Here is a 13,499-nt window from a genome sequence, read left to right on the forward strand (position 1 = left end):
GGCTGATGAGAGAAGGGGAGTTGACTGGGGGAAGGGGAGGGATATGGGAGGCGGTGGCGGGGAAGAGACAGGAATCTTTAATAAATAAATAAAATAAAATAAATATCCTTAGAGATAAAACCAGAAAAGGCACAAGCAAACTGCTACAGGAATTAAAAAGATATTGAACTTTGGAAAAAAAATCAAAATATGCCTGTTGTGTCTCTTTAAAGGGACACTACAAAGGATTATTTCAATTCCATGGGTGGAAAAGGAGGCTGTAGCAGCACAAGGGACCTCATCAGAGGCGCCTACTGCTAGGACTGAAGGTGTATGCATCCTGAGACCCAATGTGTTCTCTTGTTGGTGTCTCCACCAAAACCAGTACTTGGACAGAACTGGGAAAATGCATCCACACATGTTTAAGGTAGCATTTCTCCTACTAGCAATTAAAGAAATATACTTTATATCTGAGGGCACAGAAGTGGCAAATTATACATATTGGTTCTAAGGACTATTGTAGAGCATTTAAAAAAATGAGGCACACTTAAGGATAAATGAAGATCAGGACGTGAGTGTTAAATATTTTCACAAGTCAATGCCCAGGAGCTAGGACCCATCACATAAAGATAGAGCTTTTAGTTAGTTCATAAACACAGGTTTCACCCAACTTGTAATGTTCAAAAGTTTTGCATGTATATAAATTCAGTTCTGTACTTTAAATATTATAAAACCAATTAAAATAGTCTTACAAGAGTATTTTAATTATCAGTATTATTTTTTAATAAGCTGAGCATCTTCAGAACTGATGGGGCATTTTATCTTCCTTTACACCTTTACATTTTTGAAGGATGCAGCCGTGACATCTAATGGGCAAAATATAATCATCACTTTGTGCTCAATTTCGTGTATAACAATGATCAGGAAGAAAAGGCATTATGGAGTGGGAGAGCAGAAAAAAAGGCTTCCTATGTAAGTCTGGGCGATTTGAAACTTATTTGTGGCGTCCTAAGTCAGGTACTTGGCGGACAGATCGAACCAAGCTGGACGGGCATGAAATCCACCCCAGGATTACTTTTCACCGGCTGCAGTCTAATCCTTGTAAAGCGACTAAATGAAGCTGTCTCCAGAATCCAACGGGAAGATAAAATCTGCTACAACCTCTCAGCTGTGATATGGATAGCCTAAAGGGCTCTGGAAGCTCGGCCAGTTCTACACCCGCCCTTGCCTCCTTCCTGAGCCGTCTACTGGTGACGACAAGACTGACAATTCTTCAAACCAGTCCGCCGTCTGCAGCACCTCCTCTCCATTCCGGCGAGCGGCAGCGTCTGTGCGTGGTCAGCGTGTTGACGTCACCGGCGGGTCCCGCCCTGCAGCCCCGCCCCAGCCCGGCGGGCCTGGACCGCGGAGCCGGGTCTGCAGGCCAGCGGGCGGCTCGCGCCGCAGAGGAGGTAGGCTGTTTTCCCGAGCCCTGCTGGGCAGGTCGTAGAGGTTCGGGGTTCGCAGGACTCCCCACGCCTGGCCAGGACCGTGCGACCTGTGGGTGCAAATGCGGCGGAGTGCGGGAGGATCCTGGGCCCCGAGCCCACTCTCACACTCTCCAGGAGGCGGGCGGTCCAGCCTCGGCCCGTGCGGTGCACCCCTGTTAAGACCGGGATGACAGGCTACAATAGGCTGGCAGGTTACTGTCACCAGCCTTGGGCCTGCATCCCAAAAAGCCCTGAGATAACAAAACGAAATTTAAAGCATGAGTCACGAATGTGTTAGCTCTCCGGTTTGCTCACTCATCCTCATTCTGCTTTTTCTTTTCTTTCCTTTTTTTTTTTTTTTTTAAATCTCGGTATAGTTCTTTCTCTTCCTCTTTTGGTTGGAACATGAGTGGACATCGTGGAACTTTTCTTAGTGTTCTCTTAATAGGGCAGTTGTAAAGGCATTTGGCTCTTTTCATAGATGGAATCACTGGATCCATCACTTGACCCAATACTAGACTGGGTAAGGTTAGTAAGACTGGACACAGTGACAGGTAGGTCGGACTTCTCAGTGCACTAGAGTTTCTCCAGCATGCCCTGTCTGTTGTCTTTGTTGAAGGGTCCTAAACGGAATTCTCATCTTTGCTTCATTTGACCACCATCCTCTTCAGAGCAGAATTTGATGAAAAAGAACAATTTTTATTGTGTAATCGCTGTATTTCTGGGTCAGTAAAATGCTGGATAAACATGCCCGTGAAGGGACAGTGTATACCGTGCTTCCCTTTATTTCCACTCCCTGAAATCCATACATATGTACTAATTTGTATTGTTAGGAAGAATACATTTTTCTTTGAAATCTTCCTGTTTCAAACATGGACCTTGAAAAGTTACATCATCAAATGCACCAAAGAAAGGAAATGAAAACTGCCCCAAGGACTTATCTTCTTAGGCTAGTGATTATCATTTGGCTTTAATCACTAGATAATTAATATGATGAATTCTGTCTGTGCCATATGCTGTTTTAGGTGTTGGAAATTGAGGATTGAACACCAGATAAGGCTCTGGCGCTCAGATTCCTTAGATTTCGTGAAGATAGAATGTATGTGCGAATAGAATCCTGGTTTTAGATAGGAGCGAATGCTAGACTATCGAGCAGTAGGACACGTTGGTGTGGCTGGGGTGTGATCCAGGAAAATGCCCCTGAAGAGGTGATGGTCTAGATGAAACCTGAATATTTGGAGTGAGTCATGGGGAAATCAGGAAGTTGTCAGTTACAAGGCTGGGAAGGAAGAGTTGGCATAGTGACAGGGGAGTCCTATGGCTCTAACAGGAAACGGTGGGTGAGTGGACCTTGGTTGGAGGTGGTGCTGTAAAAGGAACAGGAATCTAAGGCCTGAGTGGAGATGCTCAGACTCTTAGCAGCTTTCTGTTTATTTTGATTATGGAGAATTCATTTTGTATCTTTCTCTTTGGAGGTCCTCTTAATGAAGAATGGCCCTCTTTTCCCTAGTCCTGTATCCCACAGTTACTTTTTTTCCCCGTTGTTGCTGTGTGCAGGACTCAAACACCCTGCATATCTTCAGCTTTTATCTCCTTCCTCCTAGTCTCCTAGTTGTCAATCATTTCCAATACAGTCGTGTGTGTGTGTGTGTGTGTGTGTGTGTGTGTGTGTGTGTGTGTGTAGTTTTTCCAGACAGAGTTTCTTCGTAGCTTTGGAGCCTGTCCTGGAACTAGCTCTAATAGATCAAGCTGGCCTTGAACTCACAAAGATCCGCCTGCCTCTGCCTCCTGAGTGATGGGATTAAAGGCGTGCACCCGTCACTGCCTGGCTTCCCACACAGTCTTTATCTGCTTCCCATTTAGAAAGCGCTGGCAGGCAGTCCTGCTCTGTCCAAACATATACGAAAGTGTAACAGTAAGTGGGTTAGCCTTTCCCATTAGAACTTGTATTAACGACTAAGGTTTGCTCTGTCTTTATTTAGTTCCTGCGGTTTTCTGGGCACGTTGCATGCATTCTGTTCCTTCAGACTTATTGCAAATACGAAACTTTTCATCAGTGATGGAAACATTCACTAAGTCACCTCAGCTAGACTGATGAGGTCATTAGCTTTACTCCAGTCCGCTCCACATGCTCTCCGCTCAAGCCTGTAACAGGGTCCGTGGGTTGCTGACATGTCTGTCACTGTAGAGCTCACGTAATGGACCCTTTCCGTGGAGAGGGGCTCTGGAACCGAGGTACGCAGTCTTGCCCACACTAGACGTGTTCAGTGGCCAAGCATACCAATTGCTCACCTCCAGATTTTCATGCCAGTATTTTATTCTGTTCTTTTTCCTTCTTGGAAATCCCTTAGCAAAGAGTGTCTGCCTATATCAAAGTCAGTATCTAGAAAGCATTGTTCCTAAACTCATAGAAGGCAGTTTAAAGGCTAGGACAGTGCTTTTCCTTGCACTAAAATAATCTTCTTTTTAATTTTCTTCCCTTTTCTGAGGAAGTATATGTTAGCATTTTACATGAGCCCTTCCTTTTTGTTAGATTATCACTCGTGAGTGACTCCTAGTACAGTGGTACTTATGACTTGTGAGTGACTCCAGACAGTGGTACATAGGGCTTGTGAGTGACCCCAGACAGTGGTACATAGGGCTTGTGAGTGGCTCCCAGATAGGGGTACATAGGGCTTGTGAGTGGCTCCCAGATAGGGGTACATAGGGCTTGTGAGTGGCTCCCAGATAGGGGTACATAGGGCTTGTGAGTGGCTCCGAATACAGTGGTATATAATTGCAACACCAACTATATGCAGAGCTCTGGAAGGAGAAATCCCAAGCTGTAGGCCAGCCTGGACAATTTAGCAAGACTCTGTCTCCTGATTAAAATAACAAGGCAGGATTGTAGCTCAGGAAAAGAATACTTGAACAGCCCTGGATTTAAACCACAGTATATCAGAATTTTTTAAATACAAGTTTTAATTTCAGAGATAATTGAAAGAGATAAAAGTTGCTAATAGCCAGGTGGTGTTGGCACAGGCCTTTAATCCCAGCGCTCGGGAGGCAGAGGCAGGCGGATCTCTGTGAGTTCAAGGCCAGTCTGGTCTACAAGAGCTAGAGCTAGAGCTAGTTCCAGGACAGGCTCTAAAACTACACAGAAATCCTGTCTCGGAAACAAACAAACAAACAAAAAGTTGCTAGTAGTTTCCCAGCCTGATCTTATTCTTAGATATGAGATAATGTGGCGCATAGATTGCTGGTTCATTATTTCTGGTTCCAAGTAGAGGTCTTCCCATGACTGAGGAAGTACTTGGGTTAGCTCAGTGATGTAATTCTTCTCACGCTACTTTTAAAAAGTAGAAACCAGTTTATAAACTTTATGTGGTTGAGAAACCAGTTTGTTACACGATTGAGAAATAGTGTCGTGTGGTCCTACATTTTAAAAAGAGCTGTGAGGTCCTCTTACTTGATGAGCTACATTAGATGAATAACAATATTATAAAAATTAAAACCAGTAGTTTAATTTGCTTTCTGGCTACCCTTTTGACCTGTTATCATAATAGAAACTGAGTTTAATGATTTTAGAATAATATTAATAGAATTGGCATCTTTCTTAAATGTCAGAAGATATTTACATTTATACAAAAGAACTTTTTTGTACTTTAACCCAAAATAATTAAAACTGGATTTTAGACAAGTCTCAGTGTTTGTAAGGATACTCCTGTATCCTTCCTAAGAATAAGCCATATTCTTAGAGATCTAGGCTGTCAGAATCAGAGCCCACGTTGTAGGCATCCAGCCTGTGCCCCAAACACGGATCCTGATGGCTTCAGTGCCACTGTCTATGCAGTGACTTTTGCAGTGTAGAGTCCTCTAGGTTGATTTGCACCTTCATTGCCATCTTTGAGAGAGTGCTTGTAAGAGATTCTTGGCTTTGATTCCACAGAGCTGTCTTCCTGTTCCAGCTTGAGTCTGATTTCTGTAGTCTCCAGCCAGTCCCTTTTGAGAAACTTAAATCTTTAGGTGAAAATGTTTAGGTGTTGAGAGCACATTGCTCCTGAAAAAGTCATGGTAAAATAGTTACAGTCGTTAATATGGTTAATATAGGTGGAGAGCTGAGGTCCAGAGAGAGTGGCCTAGGGACTCTGGGCTACTTCCCTGGGCCTGGTGAACACGTAATGGCTTTTGCTGCACTTTAGAACTCTGGGCAAGCTCTTCGCTCAGGACTTGCTGATAGTTCCCTATCTTTGTGAACAGACTGACATAATGGAAGATAGTTCTTTTCCTATGAATGGAGAGCAAAGCCTCCGTTCTCACCCAGATCTTTCTCTGGTTGTTGAAGTCTGGGGGGTCTTCTCTGTCAGGAACTTGGTAGGGCTGCTTCTGTCCTTTGAGTTTGAAAACTCTCTTCTGTTTTCTTTGGTTTCTCATAGTCTTCCCCTCCCCCGAATGTTTTCTGACTAGTTCATCTTCACTTTATTAAATGCATGATTTGGCTTAGACCCTTTTAAGTAGAAGCAGTTACAGATTTCTGTATCCTGTATCGCCCAGAACAATAGACTTTGAATATTGTTTATTGTTTAGTATAGTATACTCTTATTTTTGTTTTAGAAAAATATATTCCATAATTCTTTGAATTAAACATTTCCTGTTTGTCAATTTGATGACACAGAATCAGATAATTCCAGTAACATTTTTCTTTTTAAATTTCTTTAAAACTTTGATTTTTTAATTGTGTGTGCGGGGTGGGGGGAGTAGGGTGTGGGCATATGCACCTGTGAGTTCAGGCACCTGCAGAGTCCAGAAGAGAGCATCAGTTCCCCTGGAGCTGGAGTTGAAGTGCTTGTTAGCCACGCCCAGCAGCACCCAATTCAGGTCTCCTGCAAGGGCATTATATGCTCTTAATTGCTGTGCCCAACTCCGGCTCCCAGTGAGAGCCTTCTGTTCCTGCACTGTTGTAAATTCATCAAAGGTAACAGCAGCTCTTGAAGTGTTAGAACTTTCTCCAGCACAGGTGAAATCACCAAGCCAGGACTTGCTTTGGCATTGTTGCTAGTAATTAGCCGAGATTTTCTGTGTCAAGAGCTGTGTCATGGGGCTATGGGGCAAGGCTTTGTTATGGGGCTAGCCTTTGCATTGCAGGAGGCCCGGCCATCTCTAGTCTCTACTCATAGACAGACAACCACGTGGCAAATGCCCCAGGGCTGGGAGCACATTCTACTCCCTAATGCCCTATCCCATAGGGTACCTCTGTTGTCTTTAATTCATTCTCCAAACGTCCCTCTGAGTTAGGTTGCAGTATTTTTGTCCCTATCTTGAAAAACATATATAAAAACATAGAAAGGGTAAGTGACTTGGCCAAGGTGTCAATGCTGGGATGTAAAATGAGGCAGGGCTCTTACTCTACTGTTACGCAGCACAGCCCCTCTGACTTACTACTGTCATTAATCTAAAGATCCCGTAAGTCAGAAGAAAACTTAAGTGCCAGCAAGAGCCAGCTAATGCCAGAAGTGAACACCCTGAGTGGGTGGCAAACTGGGGAGATGGAGAATATTGCCAGTTGCTGAGTTTTCAAGAGAAACTAGAAACCTGGGTTGTTTCATTAGTGAAAATGTTCATCTCTGCATATTGACAGTTGATTCCCTGTTTAGCAAGTGTGTAAGCCAGCAAGTAAACACAGCCTCTACGGTTAGTCTGAGGACCTTTTGGGGGTACATGGTAGTGCTTTGCTGACCTAAGGGGCTGCGCATCCACTACCTGATGGAAGTCGGGTACATGCTGAGTGGGGGGCACAGGTGGCAGTGCGGATGAGTGAGTAGGCATTGTTTGGTGTTCTTTAAAGGCAAGGGAATGTGGACAGTAAAGCTGGTCATCTAACATGCTCTGCCCCGAGTCTGATCTGGTGCAGACTAAACTGCCCGCTTTTAGCTGGGACAGGTATTGTTCATAACTTCGTCTTTCATGACTTACACTCACCCCAGTGTTTAAATAAACATCTCGCGGGCTCTGAGAACACCTGGACTCTGGAATTGAGTGCTTCCATCCTGGAGAAATGAACCACAGCCGTACTTCACATTGTGGAGAGTCTCTTACCTGGAGTTCTTGTTTACCTTTCTTTGAACAAGGAAGTTCTCTGCCAACGTTTTAGAAACACTGACCTCTTGGTGGCCTTTGGTGTTTGCCCTGCTGATCCTGCTCTCAGCGCAGAACGAGCATTCAGCCCCAGGCTGTCTTTCACAGCTCTCTCTGACTGGTGCACACACTTCTTGTTTCCCTCGGGTCCCTCACCTGGGCTCCCCCGACAGAGGATGACTCGCTGCTGCTAGACATGCTTGTGCTTCATCCGTCCACTTCACTGATACTTTCAACAGCTTTTCAGGTCATTCAGAGCCTTGTTTCCTCTAAGGTTAGCCTTTTCTTGATGGCATTTCTGGTCAAAAGTTGCAGATTCTCAGCCTTCTTTCTATTATATCTGTTTTATTCTTTGTTTTCAAACTACTTGTATAAGTTTACACGAGGCTAGAGACAGAGTCTTTTCCATCTGACTTTACCTTACAGCACCCAGCACAATGTTGTGCATGCAGCCGGTGCAGTGAATCTGCCCGTCTGTGTGGCTGGTAGGTCCTAGACATACATGCAGCCGGTGCAGTGAATCTGCCCGTCTGTGTGGCTGGTAGGTCCTAGACATACATGCAGCAGATGCAACAGAAAACAAAAGAGCAGCCTGCCACCTTGTGCTAATACATGCTGTAGAATGGGTGCATCTTGAGCACGTTGTGACAAGTAAAAGACACTCCACACAATATACAGCACTTCAGTCATATGAAATACTCAAAACAGATCATGTTGTCAGGGCAGGGCAAAGGGGAGGAAGAGGGAGCTGCTGTGTAATTGCTATGAAATTTCCGTTGACAGTGCTGAAAATATTTTGGAACTAGAGGTGAAAATTATACAACATTGAGAATATGTTCAATGCCTCTGACTTGCACACTCAATTTTTATAATTTTATATTATGTAAAGTCCACCCCAGTGTCAAAAGAGAGGCTATTTAGCTCATTATTTTGGAGGATGGAAACCCATGGTCAGGCAATCCAGAGCTCAGCCTCTGGCAAGGGTCCCCGAGTGTCTCAGCATAGCAGAGGAATAGATAGGATAAAGCTCTGCGCAGGGATCACATGGTCAGACAGAAGACCCACGGCCTACAACTTCTCTTTTGCAACCTCGTGCTTTTTCCAGAACCAACCAGTCCCCGGGGACTGCGGTAATGCATTTCTCCAGTGAGCCAATCCCCACCAGGCCCTGCCTCTTACTGCTTTCACCACCTGTTGCATGGCTGTCCGCATTGAAAACCAAGATGCTAGCACCTGAGCCTTTGTGGGAGGCCCTCAGAAGTTGTTGGGATCAGGAGAGTGTTTTGAGGAGGTGACACTTGAGCTTCCTTGAGCAGTGGATAGGCTGTTGATAGTTAAGTGTTCGGCAGAATGGGCCTTCTAGGGGCTGAGGTATGGCAAAGGTGCAATGCCAAACCTGTACGAGGAACTCAGAGTTGTAAGCTCAGCTGGAGTGTTAGGAAAGGGAAGTTTTGTTTCTGAGCAGAGGGAGGGAGGAGTGCTGGGAAATTGGAAAGGCCAGGTTGTTGGTTGAGTGCTGATTGAGAAGAGGTTGGGGAGAACTGATAGGGGTTGTTTTTCACTAGTGAGGATGCCAGCAGCAGAGTCAATCTTAGCATGCTTTTTTATTAGAGCTATAAATAAGACCTTACTGATGGTTAGTTCCTATTCTTAGATATTTGAGAGTGTTTATAGATGGTGTGTATATATATCGGTAAGACCTTACTGATGGTTAGCGACTATTCTTAGATATTTGAGAGTGTTTATAGATGATGTGTATATGTTGGTAAGACCTTACTGATGGTTAGTGCCTATTCTTAGATACTTGGGAGTGTTTATAGGTGATGTGTATATGTTGGTAAGACCTTACTGATGGTTAGTGCCTATTCTTAGATACTTGGGAGTGTTTATAGGTGATGTGTATATGTTGGTAAGACCTTACTGATGGTTAGGGCCTATTCTTAGATATTTGAGAGTGTTTATAGATGGTGTGTATATATTGGTAAGACCTTACTGATGGTTAGTGCCTATTCCTAGATACTTGGGAGTGTTTATAGGTGATGTGTATATGTTGGTAAGACCTTACTGATGGTTAGTTCCTACTAGATATTTGAGAGTGTTTATAGGTGATGTGTATATGTTGGTAAGACCTTACTGATGGTTAGTTCTTACTAGATATTTGGGAGTGTTTATAGATGATGTGTATATGTCAGGATCTTTGTTTAGTCACAAAATTTTGATTTTTGTAATGATTGTTTCTAAAATTACAAGATTAAACTTTCTGAGAACGTTGCTACTTTAAAGTCTTTACAGACACCTAGTAAGGTTTTAGAGGTCAAGCTACAGCCCAGCGTGGTGGAGCATGCTTGTCATTCCTGCACTAGGATTCTTGGCTCAAGCTTATCCTCTGATGCAGATCAGGCTCGAAGCCAACCTGACCCTGTATCAGAATGAATGAGAGAGGGGACAGAATGGAGGGAGGAAGGAAGAGAAAAAGAGGGAGGGAAGCAAGGAAGTGTTTTCAGCTCACTGCTTTCTTGGAATCTCAGCCTGGAGTTGCATTGCATCTCTGGCATTGTTTGTTCTTTCATGTGATTTCATTTTCTGAGGCACAAATTAGCCTGATAAAGATGATCCTGGAAATTGTACCTGATTCTTGTCATTTGAAGACCTAGTTTCTGTGTAAGTATGAAAAAAATCTAATGAAAAAAAGAGAAAGTAATACTTTTTTAAAAGAAATTCTAGGTATCAGTTTAAATCTAGCTATCTAGGTATTTCAAGATTGATATCTCTCGCTCACATTCACTACTATTGCAACTGCACATATTTATCTGTGGTAGAGATTAGAAGATTATTTTTGAAGCTGTGGCCATTGTGTGTGCAAAATACATTGTAGGAAATAGCACACGCCAATTCTGCCTGTAAATACTTCGTCAGAGATGGAAATGGCTCATTCTTTATTGACATGCTCTAGTTGGTGAAGGTGATCTCAAGTGACTTCAGGGGAATTTGATATTTTGATTTCCCAAGTATTTTTCCTTGAGTACTTCTTACGTCAGAGACACCAAAGATGCAGTGGATTGATTTGCTGTAAGTTAGAGTGACATGCTCAGCAGTTCTTACTGTACCTTCAGAGAGAGTCCTGTGATATTAAGTAAATAGGAACTCAGCTGTCTCTAAAGAGACTTGTAGAGTAGATGGCTACTTACTAGGCTGCTTCTGGAATTAAGCTTTTGTTTATATGTATAGAAAAGATAGGTCTGGGAAACATGAAGATTGTGGGAAACCCAGTCCCAATTCTGGTCTTTGAGATGCAAGATAATTGCTACAAGAGGTTCAATTTTTAAAGTAATGCTTTTATTATTTGAGAATTTCATACAATGTATTTTGATCATCTTCATCTCCTTCCCCAACTCTTCTCAGATCCTCCCTCTTCCCTCCCCAGCTTCTTGCCCCTCACCCTCAACATGATACCTCTGTGATGGCCACCTACTCCTGAGTGTGAGGCCTGCCCTGGAGTGTGGTTGATATAGCAAATGTCACACCATGAAAGAAATGAATTTTCTTTCCCTAAAAAGCAATCAGATGCTAAAAGATCATCAAATAAGGATGGAACCGCATGCCCATGTCCCCCCTCTAAACTGGGATTTTATCTTGATTAAGCTTGTGTAGCGTTAGTGCATATTTTCTTTTTTTTTTTTCTTTTTTTTTTTTTTTTTTTTGGTTTTTCTAGACAGGGTTTCTCTGTGGCTTTGGAGCCTGTCCTGGAACTAGCTCTGTAGACCAGGCTGGTCTCGAACTCACAGAGATCCGCCTGCCTCTGCCTCCCGAGTGCTGGGATTAGTTAGTGCATATTTTCACAATCACTGTGAGTTTATATTTGTATCTTCCCTCTTCTGTCTGGAAAGACTTTCCTTGAATTTATCACCTTTGTTCTTAAAGTCTTTCTACTCTTTTGTCCATAATGATCCCCCCAGCCTTGAGGGGAAGAGTGAGATAGAGTTGTCACATGTAGGGCTTGTGTTGGTTTGCTTCTGGAACTTGACACATGATAGAGTATTAGGCCTTTCTAGGAGGAGACAGTAGAAATGGAGGCTGTACTATGAAGACCCTGTTCCGGTTATCCTGGAGTAAGTAACTGAAAGCGGCTTCTGAAAAAGGTGAGGAAGAGATCAAATAACAGTCTTGTTCCCAGAGCTCTTCTCCAGAGAGGCTTTGGCTGAAGCAGCTATGAGGTATGGCTGTAACATTTCACTCACATGGCTTAGCAGTGCTAGAGTGACTACCGAGCATTGACCCCTGCAGGGTAGGTGAGCTGACAAGTCTTAGATGCCACCCAACAGGACCTTGGCCACTTTGTGACATCCTGCCAGTTTGTCTGTGGAAGAAGAAAGGCACGTAGGCTGATGTCTTCCAGCCGTAGCCCACCAGCATCCCCAGTGACACCAGTATTGTCTTGAGTTTGCATTGGAAGTTTCTCCTTTCTTGAGTCATCCCCTTTTTTGATTTCTCTTTTGACTACATATAGGTTCTACTGGCAGCAGGGATCTATGGTTCAGCATTTTGAACTTTTTAAATGTCTCTGCTATTACATTTTCATGATGACCAGGGCTTGCTCACTAACATGGAAACTCTTAGCAAATTCACATAGGACCTAACCCAAAATTGTCTTCTGTTCTGCAAATAAGTTTACTTCATTAGTTCTTATTTTTTTCATCTTTATAGTTCGAAGAGAGAATTATGGAACCTTAACTTCTAGTTCCCTCTATCCAGTAATGTATGTATCTAGCCAGTATCTCTTCCCTGAACTTCCTCCTCATGGCTTACTTTTATTTGATCTGAATAAATATCCTCTACTCTATGTATCCAAACAGAATGGATGCTCTGTCCCCAGTTGTCCTCCCTGTCTTCTCCATCTCAGTACACAGCAGTTCCTTTATGTTCCCTTCTGGTTCTCATTTCAGTCCATTCTTCATGTCCAACTGCCAGATACTTCTTACCACCTCTGCTGCCATGGCCTAGTCTCCTAACTCCATGTGTTTTTTTTTTTTTTTTTGAGTCACTGCCATATTGTGTCTGCTGAGAGGACCCTGGATTCTGCTTCCTTCACAGTGTACATACTTACTATACACACTGGTCATAATTGGCTTCTGGAGAACCCCTTCTATCTTATTTGGAGTGGAAGTCTTCATAGTAGTACCTGTGGTCCCACATGCCCATGCCTTGTTTCCCTTCCCAGGTCTCATCCCCTTGTGCTATCTCCCATGCTTCAGCTGCTCTGACGTGTTGGCCACACTTCTTCCTGGGTGACCAACCACACCCAGGGCCTTTCCTCTACATATCTTCATTCTGATTTCTGCCAGGTACTTCTCCCTTATCTTTTTCTAGTATTGCTAGGTGAACTTACTCAGTGTGTCATCATGGCCAGTTTCAGATCACAATGTTCCCAAACCCTTATCTTTTCCTTGCATCTGTGATCTCTAGGAGGTGAGTCCTTCCAGAGTAGGCTATGGTCTGGGCTTGTTAGTCACTGAAATCCAGTGTTCAGAGGATGGCCTGCTGGTGCTCTGGTATGCAAGTGTGACTGAGGAATGGGTAAAGTGTTCTTGGAAACATCTGAATTTTCATGCATTATCTATCTGAAATTTATAGTATAGATTTGTATTTTGGTTCTCAGTTTAGGCCTATCTCATAAATGATGAAAATACTATCACATTCTTATCCAGTAATTGTATCTTAATACTTGCCTCAGCATATTTGTTAACTAAAAGTTCAGTAATATTTTTAATATTGCTAAAGGAATATTTTGTGGTCAATTATATTTATATGTACCGTCTGTAGAACAGTGTAGATACCGTAACTCCATCCACAAAGGTGCTTTCAGCCTATATGTTGTGGAACTACTCTGAGGTAGTTGGCATGTATGAAGATGCTTAGCCTCTGGGCGTCAACATGTGT

General features: G+C 43.3%; 1 protein-coding gene across 1 annotated transcript in view; it reads left to right on the top strand.

Moving 5' to 3' along the window:
- The first annotated feature begins 1,330 nt into the window (after nt 1–1,330).
- Stard3nl (STARD3 N-terminal like) overlaps nt 1,331–13,499 on the top strand; it is a 31,743-nt gene continuing 19,574 nt past the window's right edge. The window contains exon 1 of the mRNA XM_075970138.1: nt 1,331–1,430. The gene's annotated coding sequence lies outside the window, so the exon portion shown is untranslated. The remainder of the gene's footprint in view (nt 1,431–13,499) is intronic.

The sequence above is a fragment of the Microtus pennsylvanicus genome, chromosome 4 (genome assembly GCF_037038515.1).
Source record: "Microtus pennsylvanicus isolate mMicPen1 chromosome 4, mMicPen1.hap1, whole genome shotgun sequence".
Lineage (NCBI taxonomy): Eukaryota > Metazoa > Chordata > Mammalia > Rodentia > Cricetidae > Microtus > Microtus pennsylvanicus.